Raw genomic sequence first — 13,453 nt, forward strand, 5'->3', positions numbered from 1 at the left:
CTCAGTGTGGTATCATCTTTGCAATATGACTAAGCACCTTTTCTACTAGGCTGATCTGAGTGCTGAGGCTCCTTTACACAATACCCCACTAGCCCTAGAAGCTCTTGCCAGGTGACAAAATCCAAACCTCCACAATTGCTACACCCCGAGATTACCAGTGCACCAGAAGCCAGGACAGATATACCTAATGCAGATGGAGCAGGTAGGGCAGGGGTTGTAGATGCAGTTCTGACAGGTTGTGACCCTGAAGTCCTGGATGTCAGTGCTGCAACCTGTGGAGGTATGGAAGGCTGATCAGCAATGGTTGCTCTACCTCTCTGTGCTGAATGTCATTATCTGTAAGCAGAAATGTATGACAACAGAACTTTTATAAGTTATAAAAATATTAAAAAAAGGAGTAAGCTGAGACAAAAAGAGAGAGAATTAGATCTATGGTATGTCACATGACTATATAATTTCATTACATACACATTTATGATTATCCAGTCTATAAACCTTTGCCACACCCAGATATGATGGGAAGGCCTTATTCTGTTGTACCATTAATCAATTGCACTGCTATGCTATCATAAACACAACTATTTATTTCACTATTACCATATTGCATATAATTACAATAGTTTTTAGGTTTACAGTACAACCTGATGCATACATACACCGTGACTCTCTGAGGCAATTTAACCTGTTTTGGTGTACCTCCCTGTTCGCTGTAATATCTTCAACAGCTGTACAATAGATAAGAAGACAAAAACAAATATGAAAGCACAATGAACACCAGTCATGGCTGTCTATTTCATTCTATATTATTGAATGCTGATGGTCAGGATGCTTACACAACTGAGGGGTGCCAGCATTTCTAAAGTCATTCTTGCATTGGCTTAAGAGGTCCTTCTTGCACTCTCTAAGGTCACTTTAGTGGTGAGGATAATTCCTTCCAGTGCGTGGGATGCCAGTTAGACTGGAGACAGCCTTGGCAATGCTGTTTCATGCCTGTTTTATACTGAGAACAATTATAGTCCCCTGCAGCAAACTATGGCTGCAGCACTTCAGAAAGATTGCCACAAAAAGTCTGGACTCCTCAACGTCCCACCTCTGTACTCCAAATTTTGCACTATCATCTCCCACACCAGCCATGTCCACAGATGTCTGAACTGGCAGCAGATTCCTGTCTTGTGTTTAACAGCCAATGCACAAAGATGCACAGCCATTCTCACTGCATTTGCACAATGGAAAGCAGAAAAATCCATTGCTAGAAGAGAATGAGGCAGGAATTTCAAAAAAATAGCAGTGAAGGTGTGAAATGTGGCAGTGATAATTGCTATGTGTGATGCTCAGTATATTCACACTTTTTTCAGTGGTCAACACTGACATAATTAATGGCTTGGCTTGTAAGCCTTGGTCTTTGAAAGGTTAAATAGGATGACTTGGGACATAATTTGTTGGGACGTGCACACTGTAAAAAGTTAGTTGTACAAGGCAGGATTCAAACCTATGGAATAAAGGCTGAACACATTTTAACCAAGGTCATTATTTTCAGTGCTACAGGAAAACTTCCTTTAATCCCTGGTCATTACAGATATACTGGATTTAGTGTGAATGGAGATATACTTCAGATAGGCCTGTATGCGTGTGACTTTAAGAAGTCCTTGGAACTGCATTCCCATGTAAGAGGCAGTATTATTGTTTGTAAATGTATTTTAGATGGATAGACTATCATGAGCTGTGGAATATAGGTTGGGGTATGCTGCATACCTACTTCACAACACTTACTGTCTGGAATACATATTTGGGTGAGTCAATATGAGTTTAACTCAGGAGAGCCTAACTGTAGGAAACTGAGTAGAGGGACAGGGGTCTACTTCAGAATGATGAAAATGCAAAGTCTTGAAAAAAAAATTGATGTTGATATTTTGGGATCGCAGTACAGTGAAGATCATAATATTTGCCCTTTCCTCACTGTAGTGCAATCTTGGAGTAGGACTATATATTCTCCCCACAATACCAATTTCGAGTTTATGATTATTCCCTCATGTGAGCATTTGAGAGTTTGCATTTTCGTTGTTCTGACATAGAACCGAGGGACAGGGCCTTTAGCCTATTTGTGTAGGGTAGATGTTTGAGACCCTGGATTCTCCTGGTGAGGAACCTCTGTGGTCTCTCCAGCTGCTGCATGTGCTTTGTGAGGTACATGCCAAAAGGGGCATTGTACTCAATAATGGGTCTTATAAGGGAAGAATACAGTGATGTTATGACCACCTTGTCCCTGGATGAGATATCCTTACTAATGATGTGAGCCATGTAGACAGCTTTCTGTACAACAAAAGCAATATGGTGGTCAAAAGTCAGTTTGTTATCAACTTGAGTACCCAAGTCCCTCATATGCTTAGGACCTTGTTATTAATGTGACAATTTGTGGGGATGTCACTTTCCCCAAAGGGGATGATGATGCATTTTTTTAGCATTCAGTTTGAGGCCTTGTTTCTGGCACCATTCATAAGTTTGGGTGAGACCATCTTGGAGGATGTCCACACTACTAGGGGAACTGATGACAGCATCCAGCTTGCAGTCATCTACAAACTTGGTCAGCCATAATCCACTGATTTTGGCCTGCATCTCAGAAAAGTATATCCTAAACAACAAAGGCCCCAAGACCGATCCCTGGGGTACACCACTCATTACAGGTTGACTGCTTGAGGTGGCTTCTCCTATTTTGACGAGGTGGGTTCTATCAGTGAGACATTTTGCTACACATCTGGTAACAAATGGATTGATGCCTAGTTGAGAGAATTTCCAGTATGGTGAGGGGCACATCTGTGTGTCTCATAATGTAGTCTCCTATGACTAATATGTTTGGTTTGTTTCAGCCTTAGTGGCTGTGAGACACAGGTGTGTGGATTATGTGTGGTGTGCAGTGTGGTAGGCACTGGAGTGTACGTGTGTTTTTGCCTTGGAAGTTTTGTTGGGTATGCATTTGTTGAGGACCTCCACATATGTGGGTGTGTGTTGTGTAGGTGTGGGTGGTGATTGAGGTGTGGTGTTTATGTTGGCAACCTTCTCAGTACCAGATATACTGGCTTGTGAGGGAGAGAGCATTGACTCTAGGATCTTAATGGAATTGCATCTCTCACAAATTGTGTTCCTAGGTGGTAGTAGACGGTTGTCCATGTACATGAGGCAGTTGCTACACTGTCTCAGGATGCCCATATCAACCAGACTGGCAAGAGAAAGCACAGGAAATTATTCATCCATATTTGTCAGAAACTGAGGGAGAGAGGCCAAAGAGAGCTAAGAGGAATGTCTAAGAGTAGTACTATTAGGTGATTCCACAAGTGCTACTAAAGGAGAATTTGTAGCTGGAATACCTCACAAAGGAGAAAAACAGTGCAGATGCAGCTCTGGATGCAGCAAAGCTGTATCAGGCTATGCTACTCAATTTAGGGGTTAAGAAAACAGTAAAACTCACATAAAACACAGATTAACCACTACAGACAATAAAACAGAAGTCACAGTATGAAAAATACAGTTAAACATTAATGAAATGCAGTATAAAACAATTAAACAGTAATGAATTGCAGTAAATAGCAATGAAATACAGTTAATCAGTAAATTGCTTTAAAACAGTGCAAATGTGATAAATTAGCTCACAATCACAGCAGTAAAATGCAGCTCAAATAAAGCATGACTACCAACAAGCAGTAATAAATGTGGCAAACTAAATGCAGTTGAACAGCTAAGCACAAGCAAAATGACGTAGGAAGAGGCACAATTTTTTTTTAGTAGAAAATGAGGAGTCTGAAGATAATTCAAGGTTTAAAAGATAAAGGGGTGGGCCTTTACAACTGATCTCACTGTACTCAGTAGAATAAGCTGATGTAATGGGAAAGGGGGAGTGTCCAATATGAAATTTATAGTAGAAGCGGGAAACTCAAAAGCCACAAAGCAAACACAACAGTTGGGTGGGTTGGTAGGATACAAGATCAGCACAGAGGTAAGGATTGAATTTACTAGGCCTAAAAAACAGTTGCACAGTTTAAACAGATATGCAGCAAATGTTGTTTTATTAAAAGTATAGAAACAGTTGAAAATAAGCAAATTATCTTTTGTCATCTCTCAGCATAAAACAGCAGAGCAAGGGCAGAAGGCCTAACTCACTGCAGCTTTTAGCAAACAAGTACAAACTGGTTTAAAAACTAGCAGTGACGGCTGGTGACTTCAAATCAAAGGGGGCTGCAGGAGACAGCTGAATGGGTGAGGCCAATAGAAAGGGGTGTGACCAATCAGAAAGGGGTGGAGCTTTGCTAAAAATCCAAAAACTGGGACTTTAACTAAATACACTGCTCTGGGTGCCACTGCCAACAGTCATTATGAGAGTCCAATCATGACAAAATGAATTGTAGAGGAAAAAATACTTTAATGCATTGGCTACATGACAGCTTACTTAATATCTAGATGGAAACAAAAAGGTTGTGAGGCATGAAAAAATAAATTACTTTTGAAATACATTGCTGGAATGCCAGTCAAAATCAGGTATAAAAAAACAAGCAGCACTCAACTCGAACCACTTCTCCTTGTACTGCAGTTCTACTTATAAGTTATCTTCAGCTTTATCAAAGTACCAAGTAACATGCTGAAAAGCAATACCTCCACTTGTAAAAATATTTCTTAGACAAAAAAAACCTGCTGCCTGACAACAACTATCTACTTGTTTCATGGGGAAAACATGATCAAATTAAAAAATGAACAGCAACCAAGAAACAAGCTCAATATAATTGCTTAAAGGATTACTGCACGGGTTATGAACCACACATGATAGATTGGCATTCTGTTTAGTTTACAGGTAAAGCCTGTAAAGATGACTGCAAGTCTTCAACAAATGTAATGAGCTTCTGAAAATATTGTAATCCTGTCCTTTATTACAAATACTGCCATATGCATTTCAATACCTAAGGCTTACATGCTATCTAGTTATGTAAATATTCTCTGCATGGCAACAACAAAAAGGCTTTCAATGTTGGTAATTCTTTAACAGTATGCTTATTAAAGCTTACTTGCATCTTACAGTCTCAGACAAGCTTACTTGATGGTCATTAAAGCATTGCTACTTAAACATAGAGCAACAGGTACAGCAACAACATGCATTTTTCTGAATAAGAAGAAGCATAAATCAACAGTATACAATATGACAGAAAACCAGAACATTCTGCAAAATCAAGGACAGATAAAAAGCCACTGTATTACTTCTGTCTACCTTGAATGGGAGGATACTCTGCACACTTACACTGCATAACTGCTCCTTGCCTTGCTTGGACACATCCAGAGTCAGTACGTGGGGGAGTGGGGTGCAACAGGTATGTCACAATTTGAAATGTCTCTGGCTGACAGTGATGGCTCTGACACATTTGTCATACCTCTCAGCCTCAGAGCAAAAAAGCTGGACAAAGCCATAAACAGAAGTGGGACAAAGGCCCAAATATAAGGACATGTTTAAAATACTGCTCTTATAAACTTAGAAAGATAATAGAATAATAGGTCTTGCATTAGTATGAATTTTCTGAAAGGTATGAAATCTGAAACTCAAACGTCTGTCATTATGTTCTAATTTCAATCTTTAATGATTTGCCACTAATTTACCAGAAAACCACAATTTTATGAAAAATGGACCAAAAATGTGATGCAAAAAATATAAAATAGCCACACAATACAGCTGGGAACCTGTCAAAAAAGGGACACTTTTTTTAATATTAGTACTGCTAACTTGAGCAGCTGACAAAATAAGAGAATCTACATGCATTTCTGAAATTAAAAGTAATCTATAACTCTGATCATTACAATTACTTATTAATTGTAAACCCTCCACATTTTCTTCCAAATTTGCCATTTTGCAGAGGGATTATTAGGGGGAGAGCAACATGTTGAGCCAAAATCAGGGACAGTTGAGAGGTTTAGATATTCCTAATTCTATAAAGTGATTTATTTGCATGTAGCCCTTATTGTCTTAACGCAGAAAATCTGGACAAGGCCAAACATATTGGGGGAACATACAAACAGTACTAAAAATTGCTCTTGTATAAACTTAGTTGACAGAACAACAGGTCTTGCTTTAGCATGCATTATTCTGAAGAGTATGAAATCTGAAATTCAATGTCTGTCATTATTTAGTGACTTCATTCCTAAATGATTTGCCAGAAAACCACAAATTTTATGAGGAACAAACCAAAAATAAGAAGCAAAAGTCTATTCATTCTCCAAAAATCTGGGCAGTTAAGAGGCATAGTTCAGGCAGCGCTGTTTGAGTTTGCCGGCCTTCTACCCTCACAAAATCATGGTCGAATGGGCCTCCCACTGCAGCTATTCCAATGTCCCATTACTAGGCTATTTCGCCCCATTTACCATAAACACTTTAAATGTGCGTACTGCTTTACTTCTACTATGATTTGGATTTCATTTAAAAGTTTTATTTTACATTTTACAGCAGAAACTCTAATATACATCTGCTAAACAAAGCAATGCAGTCACAATGAAAATAGACAGCATTAAAACTTCTCTGCCCTTGAAACTCACATTCATTGAAACAATATTGAAACCCACATTCAAAGAAAATACATCTGCCCAGTGGCAGATAAAGATTAACTTTGGGCTGTTTTCAAATAATAGGCCCTTTGCACAGGAAACATACATGTGTTCTTTGATACACCTTCCTGATTGTATTAAATTATATTCCTTGTATAATACAGTACAGGTGTTAGAGAACATTTTAAATTTATTGTTTTGAACATTTTTCCAGTAAACAATGAAACAAAATTCATGCACCAATAATGAAAAACTACCCTGTTCAGAACATTTCCATCATAAAAGTCTACTCAAACTTCTACAATCTACCAGTATCAGTAAATATGCACAATCTCTGGAGAAGTAAAAGTCATCTAAATAATTCCACATTAAAGAGATCTATAACTAATGAAGAGGTTGCTGCTAGCAAACAACTTTATATTTCATTGTCTCATCTACAAATAAAGTGCTTGTTGTCATTGAGGAATAAATTGCCTATGTTACATTAAAAAAAATGATAAGCTAGTAATATTGCAATAAGGAATGGATGGCAAACTAATAACAGGTTCATTGTTACTAGGTATCTCTGTCAAATAAGCCATACTCAGGACTGCAGCATCCACCCCCTTTAAAAGTACAGCACAGTACAGTATCAGCAATGCATCTATATACTGTGGGAGTAGAACCCACAGCCTTCTGCATCAAAAGTAAGTATACTACATGTTGTGCTATTAACAATACAAGCAGAATCAGCATAAGCAGCATTAAATTTCTCTTCAAGCTCTCAGCTCCTTGTAAAATCCACTTGACACTCAATTGTCTGTATCTCTCAACTTTGAAGCACAAGAAATCTGGAAAAAGCCAAAATTTATTTGGGGGGGGGGGCAACAAAAACCCTAAAACTAGGGATACATTTTAAACATTGCTTATATAATCTTGGAAAGTTGCTAGAATAAAATGATGTGTTACCACCATGCATTTCACTGTCAAGTCTTGGACCCTGTGCACTACAGTCAGAGCAACATACCACTATGCCAAATCAGCTGCTTCTTGAAAGACAGACTGAAACTTAAATGGCTGTCATTTAGTGAATTCAGTTTTCACCATAGCTGTCAACCTCTTAGCACAAAGCACCTAGACAAAACAAATAATAGGGAAATACAGCACCCAAACATGTTTAGTGAATTCAGTTCTCACCATAGCTCTCAACCTCTTAGCACAAAAAACCTGGACAAAGCCAATAATGGGGGAATACAGCCCTAAAAATAGGGACAAATTTCAAATATTGATCTTATAAACAGAAAATTTCTAGAATAAAAGGTTTTGTGTTACCATGTACTTTCTGAAGAATATGAAGTCTGAAATTCAAATGCCTGTTATTATTTACTGAATTCAAAATCCAGAAAACCACAAATTTCACAAAAACAAAAATATGAGGCAAATGTTTACAAGTGGTGGTCGGAAGGGAATTCAAGCTCTTGCTGCCTGCTCCCAAGGTACAGGCTTTGAGTCTAGCCACCAGGTATATTTCATGAGTTCTCTCTAGCCACCAAGTATATTTAATTGGGGCATTTTATACACACTCACACACGCACACACACACACACACACACACACACACACACACACACACACACACACACACACACACACACACACACTACCTGAGCCCAGCAAAGTCCATTGACAAGTTCAAGTTTCCTTCCTGCAAAGTCCATTGTTCAAGTAAAATCCAAGTTCCTTCCTGCAGAGTCCATTGTTGAAGTAAAATCCAAGTTTGTCCATTACTTCCTGCAGTAAAAAGCCTGCCAGAGCAAGTCCATCCCCTTCCAGTGACAACAAGCTCCTACCCAGCCTGCAGGTGTTGCAGTCCGATCCCCTTCCAGTCTATGCAGTTGTAACTGCATAGACTTCTGGTATCTCTGCTGTTGAATGCTGTCTTCCTAATCCAGACTGTCTCACCAGCAGTCTGGATCCTGTGTGCATGCTTCGGACTGGTTCACCAGCAGTCCTGATATTGGGAAATGCCACGAGTGCGCATGCACAAAGTTCCGGGACTCGTGTTTGTTTTCTTTCTGTTTTACTTTTATTTTTTATTTTTTTACTTTCATTTTATTTTATTTTATTTTTTACAGCTTGGGGGGACTGCAGTCCTGCAGCCCAATAGCATGAGCCCGTCCTGAACACTAGCTATTTGAGGCAGAGAAACAAGGAACCATCCAAATTATCCAATCAAAAAAAAGAGTCCTGTGTAGTAATTCTATCCAGATCAGACTAGTCTGAATCCCCCTGCCACGATGAAACAGCTAGGCCTCTTTAGCCAAAAGATTGTATTACAAGCTCTAAATGTCACAAACCATAATATATATTCAGTTCTATGCTAGTGTTTTTCAAGTACAGCAATAAGTAAAATGCACAGAACAAACAGAGAAACAAAATGGAGACAAATCAGAACAGAGATAAGGATTGAATTCACTAGACCTAAAAGACAGTTGCACAGTTTAAACAGATAGGCAGCAAATGTTGTTTTATCAGAAATGCAGAAACCGTTGAAAATAAGCAACTTATCTTTTGTAGTCTCTCAACATAAAACAGCAGAGCAAGGGCAGAAGGTCTAACTCACTGAAGCTTTTAGCAAACAATTACAAACTGGTTTAAACACTAGCTATTTAAGGCAAAGAAACATAGACACGGAAGTGCATTTTTATTAATTATCATATTTGTCATGCTTTAACAGTTTCACACACAATCAACTGTGTTTCATAAGTAAGTCATTAATGAGATATGTTAGCTAGAAAGTGTAGTTATCAAAGCATTACTGACGCATTTCTTGCAGTCAACCTACTTATGATAGCCACTTGTATGTAGTGTTACCTTCCAAGTCAACATTTTGTGAGAAATGGCATTCTGACACCCTTTGTAAGGGTAAGTGTTAACTGGATTTGAACTCTGGATGACCTGTATGCTGTCTTTAAATTGCTGCACACACACCTTGTGCCACAGAGACAATGATACAGCAGCTTGAAGTTATCCTCTCAGTACTGTCCAGAGTGCTGATGTCTGTACATCACTGCTAAGCCTGTTTGTATTACAGAAGACTGCCCAACTATTTTTTTTCACTCTTTTCCTTAAGCAGATAAGCTTGATTGTGCACCACTAAGCAGCTAGCAAATGCAGAAGGCAAGAAAGAGAAAAAAACAGCATCTAAAGTGATGAAAATAAGTAATGCATTTTGAATAATAATTTCGGTATTCCCTTCACAATGTGTGGATTTAAACCCCAGAGCAACTCTGTTACTGGTTCAAAGCCACTGCATTTACAGCTTGTGCCACAGAGAGAGAGGGGTAGATATTATATACCCATCACTCACTCATTACAAATACCACTTAATGGTACCATGAGTGTTTGCAATAACGAATACTGCAGAAATTAAAATGTTCCCTTTTTTTTCTTCAGCCAAGTGGACTGTTTGCATTCTGCCAAGCAGCACACAAATTGCAAAGGCAAAAAAAAAATATTCAAAACCACAAAACACAAGCACAAACACGAGTTGTATTTACATTCATCAAACAATTATACCATGCAAGATACATGCTGCATTTTCACATCTGCTGCAAACATTAGAAGCAGCATATGGCCTACACACCATCAGCATGTCATGTAGTTTCAATGGCTCAGAAAGGGGACATGCAGATAATGACAGGAGGCAATGCTTGGCAGACTACATGCAATTAGTCAGAACACAAAGTATGCAATTACGGAGTACTTCCTTCTGTGATGAGGTATTATTCTGAGAGTTTGTACAGCATATTATAATCATCCACAATACTTTTTTTAATCCTTTTGTGTTATAATACTTTATGACCAGTCATATGATGTCACATTTCTTACTAATATTATTATTGATTTGGGCAACAGGTGACTAGACAACAGCAACACCTTTGCAACCTCAACTCACATAAACTTAAAACACGTAAGATATGGAACATTTATCACATACTTTAACATATACCTTTCATGTACAATATATCATTCTTCTATAGTTCTTCTATATTTAGTTAAAAGTAAAAATATCTACAAGCTGGATTCAAACCAGTGATATTTAGGTGAGATGTAGAATTTCTTCACTTACTGCTGTTCGGAGTGCTTTATCAAAGGGCACCTCTGCCATTCCAAAATGCCCTAATGATGGCATTCCAAATTACATTCCTCCATTTGTACCTGCGACAGTGGAATCTTGTTCACTGCCATCAAACGCTGCCAGTCCAAAGTGCTGTTTGCCAAAACACGCACAGATTATGAACCCAATACAAGAAAAAAATCATCAATGGTATCAAACATCAAGAAATAATAATGAACATGAAGAATTGTCAGGTTTCCTTACTATGTGTGTCTTACAACCTGATTATTGCTCAGGAAATATGCATTAACTCTCTCAGACAGCACACTATATGGATTTGAACCATCAAATGAGTGCAATAACAACACACATTCAGTTGTGCTTCTTATCCCTTATTGCCACCAACACAGGGTTACAGTCGGAATCACAACGTGTACATACCATACAGATCTGACTTAGCAGACCATCAAATTACAGATCCACCTGAAGAAAGATCAGAAAATGTTCCTTCCTCATTTGCTTGAACGTGTCTAGGTAAAAGTGATACTGACAACATATTTAGGCTTCTAATAGCCCACACCATATTAATGTAAGGTTGCCAACACTGCAGCTATTTTTTCTCTTTATTTTCTGAGCATGCCCCCCTTCTCTCAGTTTAATTAACATAAATGCAATGCCATGGACATTTGTTTGCATCTATCTTTCAACATGTAATACAGCTGATTAGCATTGCATAACAATTTTTAAACAGATGATCGTGTGCTATTTTTAAAACAATATCAATTTTGTGAAAGTTGTTCTCATAGCTCTCAAGTTGCTTCCACAGTTTTTCCTTAAATCTAGTCTGCATAATACACCTACTTCAGAAAGAAGAGTCTCTTCAGTATTACTTGTTGCTGTAGTCAGATTAATCATTAACACCTGCAAGCCATTAGCAGCTAATAATTGTCATTGATCCTGCCTGTAGTCCTAGGGCATGTGCAGCAGTCCTGTAGCTACTTGATATTTAACCCCCTAGACCAAGTGAGAATTTTGGTATTCAGGAATGTTACTGATTTAACACATCATTTGCATATTCAGAATTCTCAGAGGGCTGAATCTACATATATAAAAGTAATGGTGTAGCTATGGAAGTGGAAGGGGGGAGACTGAATTGATACAGACAGATCATTACTGCTATTTGATTGGAGGAGATATTTATACAAATTACTGCATTTTTTTCATAAGATATGTTTGTCCTCTTCATAAACTGTTTGCATTTTCATATTTGGAATACATTTCAATATGCCATAGAAACATTTTGTATATGTATGCATTTTTTTCACTGTGCATGTATGTCAGTTCTTGCTCTACTTTTAAAAATTTGTTAATCTATGGTATGGTTACAGCACAGTGTTGTGTTACAACTTGCCCCTGGAGTTTCACCATTTAGTGCAGACTAGTGTATTGCACTTATTATGAACTTCAAGGAGTTATGCATGTGTAACTAACACAAGTGTTAGGCTTCTCAGATGTCTTGTGGCTACCTCCACAGCACTGGAGAGACCAAGGCAATTTGTTTGGCATTTCTAATTTGAATTTTTACCTATTTATTGATAATTCTGCCATCCAGTAGTCAGTTATACAACTGCTGTCATCATTGCAGAAATGTTAACAGGATGGATCAAATTCTAATGTATTATTTATTTATGCATTTATTTATTTATTTTTGGGGAAGCTCTTTTATCTTGTGTGTAGTCCTGAATAAGCATTGTGTATTCAATTCTTTTGTGTTGATCATAGATTCATGTATTTTGTATTCTGAGGATAATCTCTGTATGTGCTACAAATATATTTTGTCTTTCTTCAGTTTCATGTTATACTGGATTAGGGCCCCCAGTCCATTTGTTCTATGAAATCCACTGTTCAGTGATGCAGAGAAGGAGGTCATCATTGGAGCCTTACATCTCCATGCAGCTTTCCTGCTTGACAGAGTCAGAGGTGAGATGTTTGTCAGAAAAAGCATATGACAGCAGGTGATTGCTGACATAAATGCAGTAGGTGACTATGCCAGAAACTATAATCAGGTGTGGTACTGTGTCACTGATATTATTACAGCGCTCCACAAGAATAGATGGTTACAAGTGATAGTCATGTTACTGAACCACCACTCAAAGAAACTGAGCAATTCCTGTTCACTGTCAGAGATTCCAACAGCACAGCAGAGTGTTCACATAGACTCGTTGATGTTGGTGCTGATTTGGATGACAGGCCAAGAATGTCCCAAGAACAAATTCCAGGTATGCTATATATATAAGGCATTTACTGCCATCTAGACATCTTCATGTGTTAATACTTGTCTACTTCTGATATATCTGGAAATATCAAGATGTGTGCCTTGGAAGAGACAGAGTCCATGTGTTGGCATGGTCAGTCTGATTGATTCTGAGATATTTCTTCAGGGGAAGATAGGAAGAGCAATATTCTCTTGTCCTGGCGTCATTTGCATTGTGATGTTTATTTGTCTTCTTTCCACTGCCTTCCTGTTTTTCCTGGGAGATCAGAATTGCCATCTGAAATGCCCCCTGCACATAGCAAACACAAACTTTCTTTGATTAGTAATACCCATTAGTTAGATGGAAGTCTGAGGAGAGTACTTATTGTTTTCTTTTAGCATCTAAAATTGATTAACATGATTGTTTAGAACACAGTTTGGAGCATTTCTAGTCACTATTTCTCTTATTCTGTGTTTGATGCTTATTATCACAGGTGAGCCTGACAATGGCAATGTAGAACTGTTACCAC

Source organism: Protopterus annectens, chromosome 3.part0, assembly GCF_019279795.1.
Source record: "Protopterus annectens isolate FY-2018-M chromosome 3.part0, PAN1.0, whole genome shotgun sequence".
Taxonomy (NCBI): Eukaryota; Metazoa; Chordata; order Ceratodontiformes; family Protopteridae; genus Protopterus; species Protopterus annectens.